The following is a 16,413-nucleotide window of genomic DNA, read 5'->3' as shown; positions in this document are numbered from 1 at the left end:
ATATTTCTCTAATAAGTGTCCTTGAACAAGACATTGAACCCCTAACTGCTCCTGATGAGCAGGCTGCTGCTGCCTTGCATGGTTTCCTGCTCGTGTGTGAATATGATTGTTTTGGTTAAAGGTGCTAATATACAAACGCACCATTTACCATTTCTGCAGTGGTTCTTAACTTGTGGGTCGGGACCCCCAGGGGGATCCCCAAATTATTTTTGGGGGTCCCCAGATGATTACCTTAAAGGACAACTTTGTTTTTTTACAACAAGGGTTCATATTTTAGATTGTAATTAGAGAAAAGAAAAAGTGAGTGTTAAAATGTTTTCATTTGCTTCGTTCTATTGTTTTATCGCATTTACCGTGCTAAAATGTGGGGCATGCGTACGCATGGGGGCATGCGTACAAGTGGCTAAATACCGTATGTCTTTTGGACACAATAAGCCAGCAGTTTCTTTATAGCTATTTACAGTAACACTTCTAGCCATCATAAGTCAGATCCAACCATGAAAGGTTGCGTTGTATCTTGGGAATAGGCTTATGCTGTGTAAAATTAAATTACATATTTAGCCACTTGTACGAATGCCCCCAACCACTGAAATAAGAATCTCTAAAACAATAGAAAGAAGTAAATTAAATAATTGTAACACTCATCTTTTATATTCTTTAATTGTGGGCTCGCCTGGAAGGCGAGCACACGTATGTTATCTTCATTATTTATAGTCAGTCAGTCAGTATCCTCAAAACTTTGGCGCGATTCATCTCTTAAACGCTTACACCTTTCAACACCATTCAAATTTTTATGTGTTCAGCTTACTGAGGACACGTGTGCTTGTACTTTTGGTTTTGAAATGTTTTGTAGTATAAATATAAAAAAATTAAAATGTTTAACTTTAAGCACCCAATGCATTTCCAATGGGTTTAGTGAGTGGGGACAGAGTGGAGAGAAGGATAATAGACCCATGTTTATGTTAAGGCGCTGTGGCTGCAGTGTTCACACTTCAGATATGCTATCTATATCATTGCGTTCACACAGGTCTGCTCTCTGATTTGATCCAAATGTCTAAGCTGTGTGATGTATAAAACTATAGTTATAGTTAAAACTATAAATAAATGTCCCTCTCCACTCTACTGATTACACAGCTGTGATCAAGAATCAAGTCCGGGCGATGGGATGTAAATCCCATAGCCATATATCCTAGAGCCCGCAGGGACAGTCAGCCATATTAGTGGTTGTTGTTGGTTGTCAGGGAGATATCAAAACCAATGCATTTCCAAGTCAGATCCACAAACACAATAAAAGCCATGCTCCACTCCTCAGTCTGGAGTGGCCACATAGAAGAACGCCTTGGTTATAGACATAGTGGAGGACAGATGTGATCTGGGATTGTTAGCCTACATACAGTATATGCACTCAATATACTCCACTACAGTTGGAGTCCATTTGACAGTTGCTGGTTCCCAAACACAGAATCAAAAATGTAGATCTAGAACACATAGAATATGTACAGTACAGTAAGGTTCAGTAGAGTACAGTAAAAGTACAGTAAGGTTCAGTAGAGTACAGTAAAGTACAGTAAGGTACAGAAAGGTACAGTACAGAAAGGTACAGTAGAGTACAGTACAGTAAGGTACAGTAAAGTACAATACAGTACAGTAAGGTACAGTAGAGTACAGTAAAGTACAATAAAGTACAGTAAAGTAGAATAAAGTACAGTAAGGTACAGTGGAGTACAGTAAAGTACAGTAGAGTACAGTAAAGTACAGTATAGTAAGGTACAGTAGAGTACAGTACAGTAAGGTACAGTACGGTACAGTAGAGTACAGTATAGTATAGTACAGTAAGGTACAGTACAGTACAGTAAGGTACAGTAGAGTACAGTACAGTAAGGTACAGTAGAGTACAGTAAAGTACAGTAAGTTACAGTAGAATACAGTAAAGTACAGTACAGTAGAGTACAGTAAAGTACAGTAAGTTACAGTACAGTACAGTACAGTACAGTACAGTACAGTACAGTAAGGTGCAGTACAGTATAGTAAGGTACAGTACAATACTGTAAGGTACTGTACCTTACAGTACCTTAAAGTATCCTATTTGTTGGGTTGGAAGCGAGCCCACACTGTTTCGAAGGAACAGTATTTCTAGTTATATCTAAAATATGAACCCTTGTTGTAAAAAACTAAAGTTGTCCTTTAATGTGCAATATTGTTTTCTCACTCAACAGTAAATAACAAACCAACATAAAGTTTAAGTGTATAGAGGGTATCTACACATTTCTAGAATTTTTAATACCTCTAAAATTTCAAATCAAATATTGGCCAAATTGTCAAATATTAGAGGCAGAAATTGTGAAAATGGCCGATCTACATGCTCACAACGCCTCGCAACGGGAGGTGTTGTGAGCATGTAGATCTGCTATTTTCACAATAGAACTGTGTTATACAAAATGTAATGCCTCAACTCTTGTGAATATGATTATTTTGGGGGTCGCGGCCTGAAAAGGATGAGAATTGGTCTAGGCCTAGGGAATGTGATAACAAAGTTTTGGGATTGTGACTGAGCATGTATGAAAAGGCGAAGGGCAAAGAGGGGGAAGTATAATAAAGCACTGTACCTAATTACTGTGCATTGAAGGTTGTACGGAGACAAATCTTTGGACAAAACACACATTGCTATGTGATGTGGCATGTTGTCATCACTAGGACAAACATGATGTTACTAGCTATTCATAGTCCAAACTTCCAGATGATGAATGCATGGGGTCCGTGAGGACAACTATACAATAATAGCAAACCTCAGTAAATGTCCACACAAAGCTCATACTTATTTGTGTGTACCTAGTGTTCACATACCGGCAAGGCTTGACATGAAAGAGTTTCACATCAAAAAACTGTTTCAGCTGTAGTCTTTAGACTTGACAAAATATAATGACAATGTCCATGAACTAAATAGTGCCTTTACCAACGTAAAAGGTGTAAATTGGTCGAGACCGCGTAAGCCATTTTGCGTCTAAGGAAAGGCAAATGAAAAAAGCCTGTCAGTGAAAGGACGGAAGGCAGTGCAAGGGTGGGCATTTTACTGTAGACTTCTCTCTAAATGGCTGCATAGATTTATCAACCACAATGCAACTTTGATGAGTTGGAATTTCAGTCCTGACTCTGGCCCATTGCCTCCAAATGACTAGTACTGCTACAACATACCATGAGCCAGAGAGATTGGAGTGTTGTGTGCCATATCCTCGCAAGACGCTTATCCCAAACAGTCTGGATGGGCGATTGGTCTGCGATGATTGTTCCCAATAACTGACATAGTTGTTGAGGACCGATTTGAAAAATAGAATTGGGGTCATTGGCCTGCTGTCGGCATACACACGAAATGTGACACTGATCGGCCAAGTAGTTTGTGAGATTACCTGCGGAAAGTGGTTAGTGATCCTGCCTGGGCAGTCACTCAGTCAGAGGCCCTGGTTGTCACAGGTTTGATTCCAGGCCAGGGCAGCAATGTGTGTCCCTGAGCAAGAGTCTTGACCCCTATAGTTGCTCCCTGGGTCCCGTACAATACTCACTGCTCCTAGTTATAGGATGGGTAAATGCAAAGGACACATACATTTCCCGTATGTGCATATATATTACATATATACATTATACATACATATACAGTGTCAAACAACACCCCAAGGATTGGGGACTAAATTATTTATCATAATTATTACAAGCGAGCACAATAGCTTCGCCTGCCTGTCTGAGATATTACAAGGAATTATGATCATGTCATCCTTGTTTACATCTTCTGAAGACATTTTAATTACTTACTAATAGCACTCTGAGCCTGTGAGATTGCATTGAGTGGTGTGACTCTTTCATATGTGATTATCATCCGTTACGATGCTCCTGTCAGAGTTCTTTCACGCATCCCATCTCTCTCGTCTCTACACCCTGTCGGCTAAAGCTCATTCATGACGATCACACAACATCACACAGTCCCTCGCGGAGCGAGGGAAGATGTGATGTTGTTTTGTGTGTGTCTGTGAGGGAGATAGAAATTCTAATAGGGAAGAAGAAAGAAAAAAGCGGTTCTGAAGTTCTTGTAATCCCCAATGTCAGATCAACATGCCTGGCCTAGCAGCAGACACTCTCAAAGCTGTTGATACTGAGGCTGCAGCCAACCACTCGGGCGTCTCTGCTGTCGACTCTAATACCATCATCCCCTCCCAGCTCATCTGCATTCCACGGGCAGCACAGCTTTCAGAGATGCTACTGGTGACGCGCATAACCACAGGTGCTGGAGAAACATATCCGTTCCCTCCTGTGAAGGGGGATGAATGAAACCCTAGGCTGTTACTTGGGGGGCTTTTTTGAGCCTTTATTTGACAGGAACAGTGTAGAAAGACAGGGGAACACGGAGATAGAGCAGGGGAGTGACATGCAGCAAATAGTCCAGACTCCCAGGAATTGAACCAGGGACTCGCTGTCAGGAATTAGAGCACATGTCATGTGGCATGCTAACCACTCGGCTCTGGGGTTGCCCTGAAAGTAGGCTGATTTGTAGTTTACTTTCCTGTTCGGGTTCAAAACTACAGCAGGGTGAAAACATGGCAGGCACCATATCGCGATGTGACGCGTTGTGAGCTTGTAGATCTGCTATTTTCGAACATTTTGTACTTTTACTTTTAGTAGTACATTTTGATGCCAACACTTTCATACTTTACTCAAGTAGGCCTACATTTGCTATATTGCAGTATTCATACTTTTAAGTAAAATGTGTGAGTACTTTTTCCACCACTGGCATTCACCAGCGTCGGAAGGTTAGCATTTCACCAGGCTAGCATTCACCAGCGTTAGTTTTACTGAGGTTAGGGTTAAGGTTAGGTTTCGGTGTATCTCCGTCCACCCGACTTTTGTCACCTCCACGCAGCCAATCACAAGCTTCCGCTGCCTTAACAAGATCAGCGCCAGGCGACTTTCAGGTCGACTATATCACTATGGACTTCCCTGCCAAGCAACCTTTAGATCGACTTTTATATAAAAGCAATTTTTTAGCTTTTTTTTTGATGTATTGGCGGCGCAAACGGTTCCCCCTACCTTGTACAGGCTGTGACGATAGACTGTGGAAAAAAAAGGATAAGATGATGACGTCACTTGTTTTCAGTCCTTGTCTGTGTAGAATGGCAGATCCCAGCCGTTAGCCTGCTAACATACTGTCCAATGTCATATCCATAACTGCTTCAGTAGGTCGGATTTTCATTCAGATTTTTTTGTGTGGCAACTGCATCTGACCATTTGGCCGGACGATAGGTTAATTTGAAGGATCTGCCACGAATCGTTCAGATCCACGGGTTGTTGTCCTCTGGTGCGCAGCCATTTTAAACCCCATAGAGGAGGGGCTGTTTACACAGCTTCATACACAGACCTGTTATGTTTACAGTGTTACGATGGCGCACTCTAGTGGTGTTTTTGGGGATAGTTTATCATCTCTCTGTTCAAACTCATGTAATTGATCACATTAAAATATTAATATTTCCTGGCGTTATTAGCGCAAATTCATATTTTAATTTGGCTGGTAATGGGTTAACCCAGTTGCCTTTTTGATACACTCGGACTGAAAGACGTGCAAAAAAACTCTCTCCTGTCATAGTATACCACAGTGAACTGCTCTTCACCTTCTCTGGAGTATGAATGAGCCTTCAGACTGTCCTTATAGTACTCCTGTTATGTAAGCAACACAGCTGCAGCTAATCAAATTAATAATGGGGTGTGTTAAATTTAGGCGTGTCAATACTGTCCATGCGTGCACACTGGAACACCCATGGCTCTGGGAACACCTTAATCTAACATACCCATTATTAATTGTATTATATCCTACAGCTGCTTTGATTACTATAGCTTGCCATCTGCTGTAGTTTTTAAAGTGATGGAAAACAACATGATCAATCAATCATTGTTTGGGGTCATTCTTCAACGTGTGGAGGTGTGTGTGTGTGTTTGGATCAATGGCTCCACTGGGCTGATAAGCACAGAGCGTCTCTCTGTTTTGAGGAGAAAACTGTGACATATTTATGAAAATGTATATATTCCAGCAAGCTGTGAAAATGTCAAATTTTTATGGATGGGGGGTGTCCTATAGCTGATCTCTGTTTATGTTAGACACAGTCGAGTCTGAGTCAATGTTTATTACTACGGTACATACAAATGTCTCTTTATAGTGTTAGTGGGGTGTGTATAGTATGTGTGCATCTGTGTGTGTGTGTGTGTGTGTGTGTGTGTGTGTGTGTGTGTGTGTGTGCGTGCGTGCGTGCGTGCGTGCGTGCGTGCGTGCGTGCGTGCGTGCGTGCGTGCGTGCGTGCGTGCGTGTGTGTGGCCAGCAGAGAAATGCTGAGGAGAGCTACACAGATTCCCAGACTTGTTTAGCACGAGTGCCAGGATTCCAGCCATGAATCTGCACTGGCGTTTCCAAGCACGGAGATAGAAGAGAGCACCGCTGTTATTCAAACAGAATAATCAAACTCCATCTCTCCTCAACAGCCTGGCCTCCGCACCACATGCTGAAACTCTGCAACTCTGCAGCAGCCCACCACATCTCTGCTCTCCACCAGGGACGTGCAGAGAATGTTAGAGAGGCAGGGGCTGAAATTTCTAAAAGGGCCTTTTGGTGGAAATATCTAAAACAGCCGACGCGTTGTGAGCTTGGATGTCGGCTATTTTCGGTGCATTATACCACTCATATGCATCATTTCTACGCAGAAAGGCAATTCTTTCAACGTAAGATGCTGCATTCAAGTTCAGGAGAGTTTGGACAAGGCAATTCTCTTGAATGCTGCCTTCAGGTATGGCATGGAAAGAGGGCATTTGCATTTCTTTCACCATAGTAAAAGCTGCATTCATGGTCCGGAGAGGGAACTTTTTACAGACGGATAAAAGGGCAGGGGCTCAAGCCCCCTTTGATGTGTGGACGTGCCTGCTCTCCACACTACACCACCTTACATAACCGTTATCAATTTTGGATGGATATACTGTATGAGGATATGCCGGGTAGTTGAAAGCAAATCCTCGCCCCTCTCTCTCTAACTGTACATCTCCAGTAAAGTACAGTACATGTTAACTGACATAAGGCATAACGCTTGTGCAGCTCATTCTAAAAAGCACGACACGGGGGGGGGGGGGGGGGGGGGGGGGCAGGAAGGGAGCGCGGCCATACTTGTGTAAGACATCGAGTAGGCTATAGTTGGTGTGCCAGTGTGAGTTCACGCATGGTTTAGAAAGGAATCTTTTGCAGGGGGGAAAAAGGGCTTAATGCTCGAGCCCCGTCTCGTAGTCTTACTATGTAATAACACATCTGAAGTCAGGAAGAGAGAGTGGTGGAGATTTTACTCCCACAAACAAACCCACAAGCCTCTCGCTGTAATGCTGACCTTCGCCAACTGCTAGACTATCAGTGGACTTGCAGACTGCAGCAATTTTTTCTAAACCGTCGACAGGCCAAACTCTCGCAGTGGCCTAAATCCTTATCCCACGGACACACAAGCATCTCATTAGACGTTTGTTTCTATCATTTATCCTGGAAAATAAATAAATGAATAAGACCTTTCTCAGCAAAGCTGCCGCCGCACCCGGACGATGACATTATCACTAATTCCCACATGCGCCGGCTCCCAACCGGTGGTGGATTAAATGGTTGTCAGCTTTTCAGGGATGCTAATAATGTGATCGCGGCTCTCTGCCGTTCCCTTGTTCTGTGGCTTCCACTTCAGCCTGGTTTCAGCCTGGTACGTCCCGTGTGTATTGAGGAGAATCAGCTCCAGACCTCTCCCTGCAGCAGTAGGGGATCAACATATACTCAGACCTGATGTACAGTATGCAGTGTCATTAATATTTGATGAGGTCAGGGAAAAGATTAACCACCTCTAGACAGATATGATTTTTATGTAGACGAAGAAAGGATAGTAACTAGAAGCAGTGCTCTTCCGAGCACAGATCTCCGCCAGGTCAGGTAGGTTATTGTGGCCCCCTTGGTGGCGCTATAATGAGCAAATGTGAAAAGGGTGCCAAGTAATTTGCGGCCTGTCATGATTTGAGGCATTCTGTTCCAAAAATGTGTTTGAGCTGCTGGTGGCGCTAAAACAGGTCAATGTGAAAAGGGTGGCATTTGTTCCTTGACCTATTGGGGATGTGCATGCAAAATTGCACGGAAATCGCAAGCTGCGTTTATGAATTGAGGCATTTTGTCCAAAACGGACCAATCCTGCAAACTTTGGAAGCCAATGTAAGCCAATTAGGATAGAATATGAAATATCGGACAGATCAGTCTTGATCACATGACTATAGAGATCGGCTACTGTGTACTGATTTGCATGATTTTTGGAATGAATCTGAAGGAGTAATGTCAATTTTTTTTTTTACACAAGTCGGCCTCCAGGTGGCGTTCTGCAAAGTGGCATTTCTTCCTCAGCCTAGTGGGAATGTGTGCGCAGAATTTAATGGAAATCGCACTGTTCATGAGAAAGGGTGCTGCAGCACCTCAGGGTTGGGTGCTGCACCCCCACCAACAGATGGCTATAACTATAAACTACAGGCCCATTATTTTGTGTCATTGCAATAAAAACACATTTCTTCTGTTGCATGTGAGCCGGTCCGCTTTTGTGTATTCTATGTAATGATGGAAGAGAAGCGGTCCTGAGACATGCGGCTCTAGAAACCGGTTGATACATGCCGTTTAGAATTGTCTCTGGCAGCCAGATGGAGACATTAAACTCCACCGCCCCTCTGGGCTATATCACATTTTAAATTACTGCTGCAGCATCCATTATCAGTATGGGTATTGGCTGTCACATGGGCACTGAAGGAGAAATATGAAAATACATGTTCCCATGCGACAGCCAATACCCATTCAGGGCAGTGACGTCGTATTGATGATGATGATGATGATGTCAGTTATCTCCTTATTAGGGCATAAACTGCAGAGAGACAGACAGACAGACAGACAGACAGACAGACAGACAGACAGACAGACAGACATACAAGATGTGGGCGACCAGGGTTGCCAAAAAATGTCTATGATCTGTCTGATTAATTGCGACCGAAGGTCGCATATACTCTGAAGAACCGTGTCGCTTGAGTGACCTTCCTTCCGTATCCTTGTGACCTTCCTTCCGTATCCTCTGTGATGTCAGTGTGATGTCAGCGAGTTGTGACATCACTTCCTGTACAGGGCGGCTACACGAAATGTGGATAACACTATGGAGATAGTCCAGTCCATCATGTCATATGGGACTACCGTCATAGAAAGTAGCCATTGTTAGGCCGGAGTCAATGGCTGTCTAAACATGGAGATGTGGATAACACTATATATGGAGATAGTCTAGTCCAATATGTCATATGGGACTACCGTCATAGACAGTAGCCATTGTTAATCCGGAGTCAATGGCTGATTGTCTGTACAGGAAGTGATGTCACATGACATACTTTTTATGCCCATATATGAGTCCTAACATGGAGATGTGGATAACACTATATATGGAGATAGTCTAGTCCAATATGTCATATGGAACTACCGTCATAGACAGTAGCCATTGTTAGGTCGGAGTCAATGGCTGTCTGTCTGACTGTCTGTACAGGAAGTGATGTCACATGACATACTTTTTATGCCCATATATGAGTCCTTCTGTACCACATCTCCATGTTTAGGCAAACTCCACACAGAAAGGCCCTATCGCCAACCCAACCTAGGGTGTGAGCGATAGGGCCTTTCTGTGTGGAGTTTGCATGTTCTCCCCGTGTCTCCTAGGGTTGATACCCTCACTAAAACATGAACAAACTCCCCCCAGAATGACAACAACTAGAATCGTCAGAGAAACGCTGTGGTTGGCCAGATGGTCACGAATTGGCGCGACCTCGCCCTTTAGGGCGAGGTTGCATGTCACCCTGAGGTCGCATTCCACCCTCAGGTGTCTTACTAGTACATATATCTGAAAAACTGTGATGGGGATGGGGTCGCCAAATAAATTCCTTCCCTCATAATATGGAGTATAAAAAATCACACCCAATGTGAAGTGAGCGGTGGTCGTTCTTGCATAACATCTTCAGACTAGGATTTAAGTCTAGGATGTACAGGCTATAATACTACACACACACATTTTGCTATGGCAAAACGCTGAGGAAAAAGGCTACAGACATACGACATATGACATCACTAGACAAACATGATGCTACGCACACACATTTTGATTTTACTATGGCAAAACGCTGAGGAAAAAGGCTACGGACACACGCACAGCCACTTATAGGAGCGGTTTGCACCACTCAAAAAGAACCCCTGCTCTACTGTTTTTTTTTTTTTTTTTTAAAGGATGCAGTGGTTTTTCATGGATGTTTTCCCTCTGATCGGCATAAGGTGTGATGGATCTTTCTAATTGGCTTCACTGGGGATGCTCTGTTGCATTCTAAGATCGCCTGAATTGATTCTACCTTATCCAGCCTTTAAGAGACCGTATTAGTACATTATTGACCATTAATTACAGTAGACCGTGGCTCTTCACAGTACAGTACACTTGTTTAAAAATGCCAGAAAACATGAATTATTGGCCTAACACGACCTGTAAAGAAAGACAGGGCCCTCAGTTTCTACACGTGCGTACTTTTGGTTGCTAATGTGGTATAGTATTGATTGATTGATTGAATATTTTATTAGACAAAAATGGAGAACAGTACAAGTATAGTCAATACAATAAAATAATGTAGTACAGTACGAGTACAGTTAAACACCCTGCCTAAAAGGAGCATCCCAAATAAGTCCTTTTACTGTCTTGTTTACGTCAGAAGTCCTTGGTATTCATTCATGGACATAACACATAGCAAGCAAAAAGAAAACATTTAAAAATCATTGCAGTTATAAAAACACTATATGAACAGGGTATAGGGGAAACAAGGGGTGGGCTAAGGTATGGGGGGGGGGGGGTGCTCACTTCTCGCCTGTCTAAGGGAGAAGTGATAACTATACCTCCTTGAAAGTGAGTTTATAGGGCCGTTTTGAAGGAGGCCAGCGAGCTACATGTTTTAAGGGAGGTATCGTTAGCCTGATTAATAAATATATCTGAAAACTCTCTTAGCAATATCATTGCTGACGTTTACTAGCATGAGAGGATATTGAAGTCTGGCCAACGAATCGAATAATCTCCTAGCTTTGTTAGCCCCTGGCTGTGATAGGCCTTAAAGCACCAGTCTAGACAGCCACGTTCTGGGCCAACCAGAATAGGAGTGAGATGGGATGTTAACTGGGCACAGCCTTCTAAAAGTACAGATGGGCCTTCAGGCTCTGGCTGCACATAATAATATTGCAGTGATTGGGTTAGTGCAGAGATCCTCAACCGTTGTTTACAAACAACACATTCCACAGAAGGCATTTGGGACTAAGAGGATCCAATCAATATCTAGCCAAATTGAGTCTGGGTCATATTGGAGCCAATCCACTATGACCCAGAGGTGTACACCATTTGGTAACTCTAAGTCCCCATCAGAGCAAGCCATCTGGAGTTTTGCTTCAGTTGGGGCCTCCTTATGCTCCGTATAAAAGAACTCAGCAAGCCTCCATATACCCCTGTGTGTTGTATTGATGAATGCGTGCTTTCTTTAACAATGTAACTACTTTAAAGATTAGAGAGTCTGCTTTCAGTAATTGCTAAACGCTTCCATGCGCACACAGTAATGTCACTGCAGCAAACATCGTGGGACATTTAAGCAGCAAAAACCAAACAACTGTTGTTCTAAACTTGACAGGACAGAGGAAAACTCCCCCGGGGAACACAGAATTTTAAACAACCACTTCTGAAAACATTTTTTAGACAGCTGTACACTGCATAGACCTGTTTGTGCGTGCGCACACGAGTGTGTGTACTGTGTACGGGTGTAACAGCTGAACTAACGGATTTTGGATGTGTATAAGAACGTTAATTAACATTAAAACCTCACTGATCCTGTCAGCGTGTCTGCAGATGTAAATGATCAATTAGATGATGCTGCTTTGTGCTTTGTGTGTGAATGTGCTCAGCATCTCTCTGTGTGGGGAGAGGCACGTATAGTTTCTGCAGCAGTGGGATCACTGCAAGTACTAATAAACACAATATATGTTGTTTTTGTTCTGGGTGGGGGGTTGTCAGCACCCCACAGGCACGTGCACATTAGACGTCAAAGGGGGCTTGAGCCCCTGCCCTTTTACCCGTCTGTAAAAAGTGCCCTCTCCAGACCATGAATTCAGTTTTTACTATGGTGAAAGAAATGCAAATGTCCTCTTTCCATGCCATACCCGAAGGCAGCATTCAAGAGAATTGCCTTGTCCAAACTCTCCTGAACTTGAATGCAACATCTTATGTCGAAAGAATTGCCATCTCTGTGTAGCATCAAGCATCGAAAACAGCCGATCTCCAAGCTCACAACGCGTCGTAGAGGGTTGTGAGCTTGGAGGTCTGCTATTTTCGATATTTTCTTTTAGGAATTTCAGCCCCTGCCTCTCAACATTCTGCAGAGAATGTTAGAGAGGCACCCAGGCACCCCAACTGAATTCATGTTCTATAAATATTAATTTGAATATGGTTATTCAGTGATCACCAGGTTTGCACTGTGAGGCTCATTATTTATTAAGTCTGCAATAGCAATCAATTAACGGAAATGATTGGAATTGAGTTGTTTAAGCAGGTGCACACATGTTCAAGCAGGTGAAGACTACACACAAGCAAATTCCTCCGATTAAAAGTGGTAAATTGCCTGCTCACCACCGCAGAGGTGGTGGGTTCAAACCCACCGTGGTGCATCTGGCATTGTCGAGCGTCTACACAATCCCTCCTGGCGGGGAGGGTCATAATAGTCACTGCACTGTATTAATCCTACAGGCTGTGGGGGGGGGGGGGGGGGCACATGTCCGCAGGGAGTGTTGGGTGGGAGGAGTAGGACGAAGGCTCGTCCTCCCGGGTGGGGGCTCCTCACTGGCAGGTGTGTCAGTAGGATACGACACCTGTGACAATTCAGAAATGTGTGTGGGAAGGAATCAATTGGCATGATGACAAAATAGGGTAAAAAGAAAGAAAGAAAAAAAGGTAGGGGGATAACGCATGCAGAGGAACACGCCATCTTCCTAAGTTACGCTCCCTGCTGAACAGGCACGCTGAACAGTGGTGTAAAGTAACTGAGTACTGTACTTAACCCATTTAGTGCTCCAGACATGAACGGGTTAAATGTCCAGCGCGCCTTTCGCCTGCTCCGTCTGCGGCCAGTCAATTATTTTGAAGGCCAGAAGTCGATTGCGCAAACATTTCCTGTTTGACATCATGACGTCATTCACCGGAAGTGATCATCGTCCCATACGGTTGGAGTAATGGCAGATCGTTCCCTTTCAGCTTGTGTTATTATAGCGAGAATCCAATGCCATCTTTGGCTTCAAAAGTGTTTTTTGGAGAAATGGACATTAAAGATGAGATAGACCGTCGGCTACCATGTTAAGGAATCACTATTGTGTGCACGTGGATCCGCGATGATGATGAATCGGCGAGTCCAATCGTGCCAGGACTTTCCAACGGACCGTACGGTAAGCTTGCCAGCTTTACTGTATATACAGTATATAGCGCGAGTATACTCGGCATCGGCACTCCGAGTACTCGAGTATTTTTGACGAGTATTCTCGGGATCGGCTACAAATGGGTTAAGTACAATTTTGAGGTATGTTTTACTTTACTGGAGTACAGTATTTCCAATTGTCTGTACTTTTATTTCTACTCTACCACATCAGAGGCAAATATTGTACTTTTACTCCACTATAACTATTTGAAAACTTTAGTTACTATTATTAATATTATTAGTTATTATTACAAAGCGTATATTAACCATTTCAGCTCTATACATTTCGGCCATTTGAAAATAGCTGATATATGGATCATGATATGACACATTACGAGCTTGTGGATCTGCTATTTTCAAAAGATTTCTTTTAAACTTCTAAGGGGACATTCTGCATAATGAGTACTTTCTACTTTTGTTTCTTTACTTCAAGTACATTTTGTTGCCAAATTCTGCCAATACTTTTGTACTTTCACTCAAGTAAACTCTGGACTTTTACTTGTAACAAAGTATTTCTACATTGCAGTATTGATACTTTTACTCAAGCGAAAAATGATTGTACTTTTTCCGACCAACCTGTATAGCAGTCGATAATGCAGTGACATTAATTGTGTTCATTGGAGCACCCAGAGGCTCTGTGCAGAATTCCAAGCCCAGTCTCCACAGTGATAGGTAAGCCCAGTGTGCCACACAGATGCCCAATTTAAAACTTTTGAGAGTTCTTGTAGTGTAAATATATTCTGTATACTTTACAGTAAACAGAGATGTTAAAATCTATATGAGACTTGTGGTCTTGCAAGCTCAGTACTTTCAGAGTCTCCTCAGTAACTGTGTGTGTGTGTGTGTGTGTGTGTGTGTGTGTGTGTGTGTGTGTGTGTGTGTGTGTGTGTGTGTGTGAGCGTGTGTGTGCGTGCGTGCGTGCGTGCGCGCGCGCGTGCGTGCGTGTGTGTGTGCGTGCGTGCGCGTGCGCCCTATAAGTGATGAATTCATAAGAACACTGTACAATAATGAGGTTTTAGTGACACCCGCTGGGACAGGGTGACCACAGGCTGCAAGCCTCACAGCAGTCAAAGAAAATAATTACTGGACAACTGATTCAACACCATTCATGTTCAAATTACTAATTCAGCTGGTGTAGTAGATATGAAGAAAGCAGCCTAGTCTGTCCAAAACGTTGGCGTTTTCGGTCTCTGTGCTACTAGTTATCAATGGTAGCACTTTGGGGGTCATTTTAACATTTACTAAGGCTTTTGTGTGTGCACCACAGACAGTTTTTAAGTTGCTTGATTACATTTTTAAATATTTGATATGCATTAGATCCAACACAGGAGTGTTGTTTGGAGGAGTGTGTCAAAAAAGCAACTGGGTTAAGGCAGCGGAAGCTTGTGATTGGCTGCACGGAGGTGACAAAGTCGGGGGGACGGAGATACACCTAAACCTAACCTTAACCCTAACCTCAGTAAAACTAACGCTGGTGAATGCTAGCCTGGTGAAATGCTAACCTGACGACACTGGTGAATGCTAACCTGGTGAAATGCTAACCTGCCGACGCTGGTGAATGCTAACCTGGTGAAATGCTAACCTGCCGACGCTGGTGAATGCTAACCTGGTGAATGTTAAATTGGTCAGACCAACGGTGCTTAACCCAGTTGCTTTTTTGATACACTCAGATTGAAAGACCTGCAAAAAACACTATCCCGATCAGACTCAGCCCATATACTACAACTACAATCAGCCATTTAAAACACACGTCCCTGGTTCTATATTGTCCTAATGTGTTTTTTCAGTTAAAGAAAAGAAAGAAAAACACAGCCCCCTCACGCATTAGAAGGACAAAATCATTCACCAGAAGTAGGAACGGGTGTTTTAAATGAGTCTAACATGGTTAAATGGGGACGCCAGGTTGAAAGTGGTTAAAGTCCCATCTGCCATAATGCGTGCCAAGCCAGCCTTCACTGATGCCCAACAAATACGGTAGCCAAAGTGAGACAAACTGAAACAGCTACCACTGTTTTATAATCCACCATAGCGGGTTAGTGTGGATATGAGAGAGGCTGAACAAACAGTGACAGCGGCACTCGAGTGTTTCAGCATGATTTAACTGGGGTTAAAAAGCATTAGGTATTAAGTAGCATTATATCTCTCATTTCACCAGACCAGGACCACAAATTGATATTACCTGAAATTGTTCATGTTGACACTGTAGAGCAGTGTTTCTCAACCTTTTTTCTGCATGGGCACACTTTTCATGTCCCAAGAATCCATGGGCACATCAACATAATATGGGGGTGTAAATATCGTCACTGTCGGGAAGAAACCGTGTATCTCCAAGTTTCAAATGTGTACGTTTCTTCGCAAAGTAAAGCCCTGCTTCATCATACAAGGCTGTCGCACAACAGTAGTGAAAACAGCAGATCTACAAGCAACGCTCTGCGAGGCGCTGTGTTTTCACTAGTTTAAATCATTTTTAAAATGATAAATACAATACTGGCTTTCAAGCAGTTTCAAGGGGCACACTTGACCCTTCTCAGGGGCACACCAAAGGTCCCCAGGCACAGTGGTTGAAAAACACTGCAGTAGAGTATAGGCTGAGAGCCCCCACATGAGTAACACTAGAAGCAGTGCTCTTCCGAGCACATGTCTCCACCAGGTCAGGCATGTTATTGTGGTGTCCTGGTGGCGCAAATCGGCCTGTTATAGCGCCACCATGAGACTGATTTGAACATTTTGAAGTGTCATTTCTTCCTCTGCCTAAAGGGAATGTGTTTGCACAATTTCATCAAAATTGCACAATGTGTTTGTGATTTGAGGCATTTTGTTCGA

This window comes from Nannobrachium achirus (assembly GCF_963921795.1).
Source record: "Nannobrachium achirus genome assembly, chromosome: 10".
Lineage (NCBI taxonomy): Eukaryota > Metazoa > Chordata > Actinopteri > Myctophiformes > Myctophidae > Nannobrachium > Nannobrachium achirus.
This window is presented reverse-complemented; position numbering follows the sequence as displayed.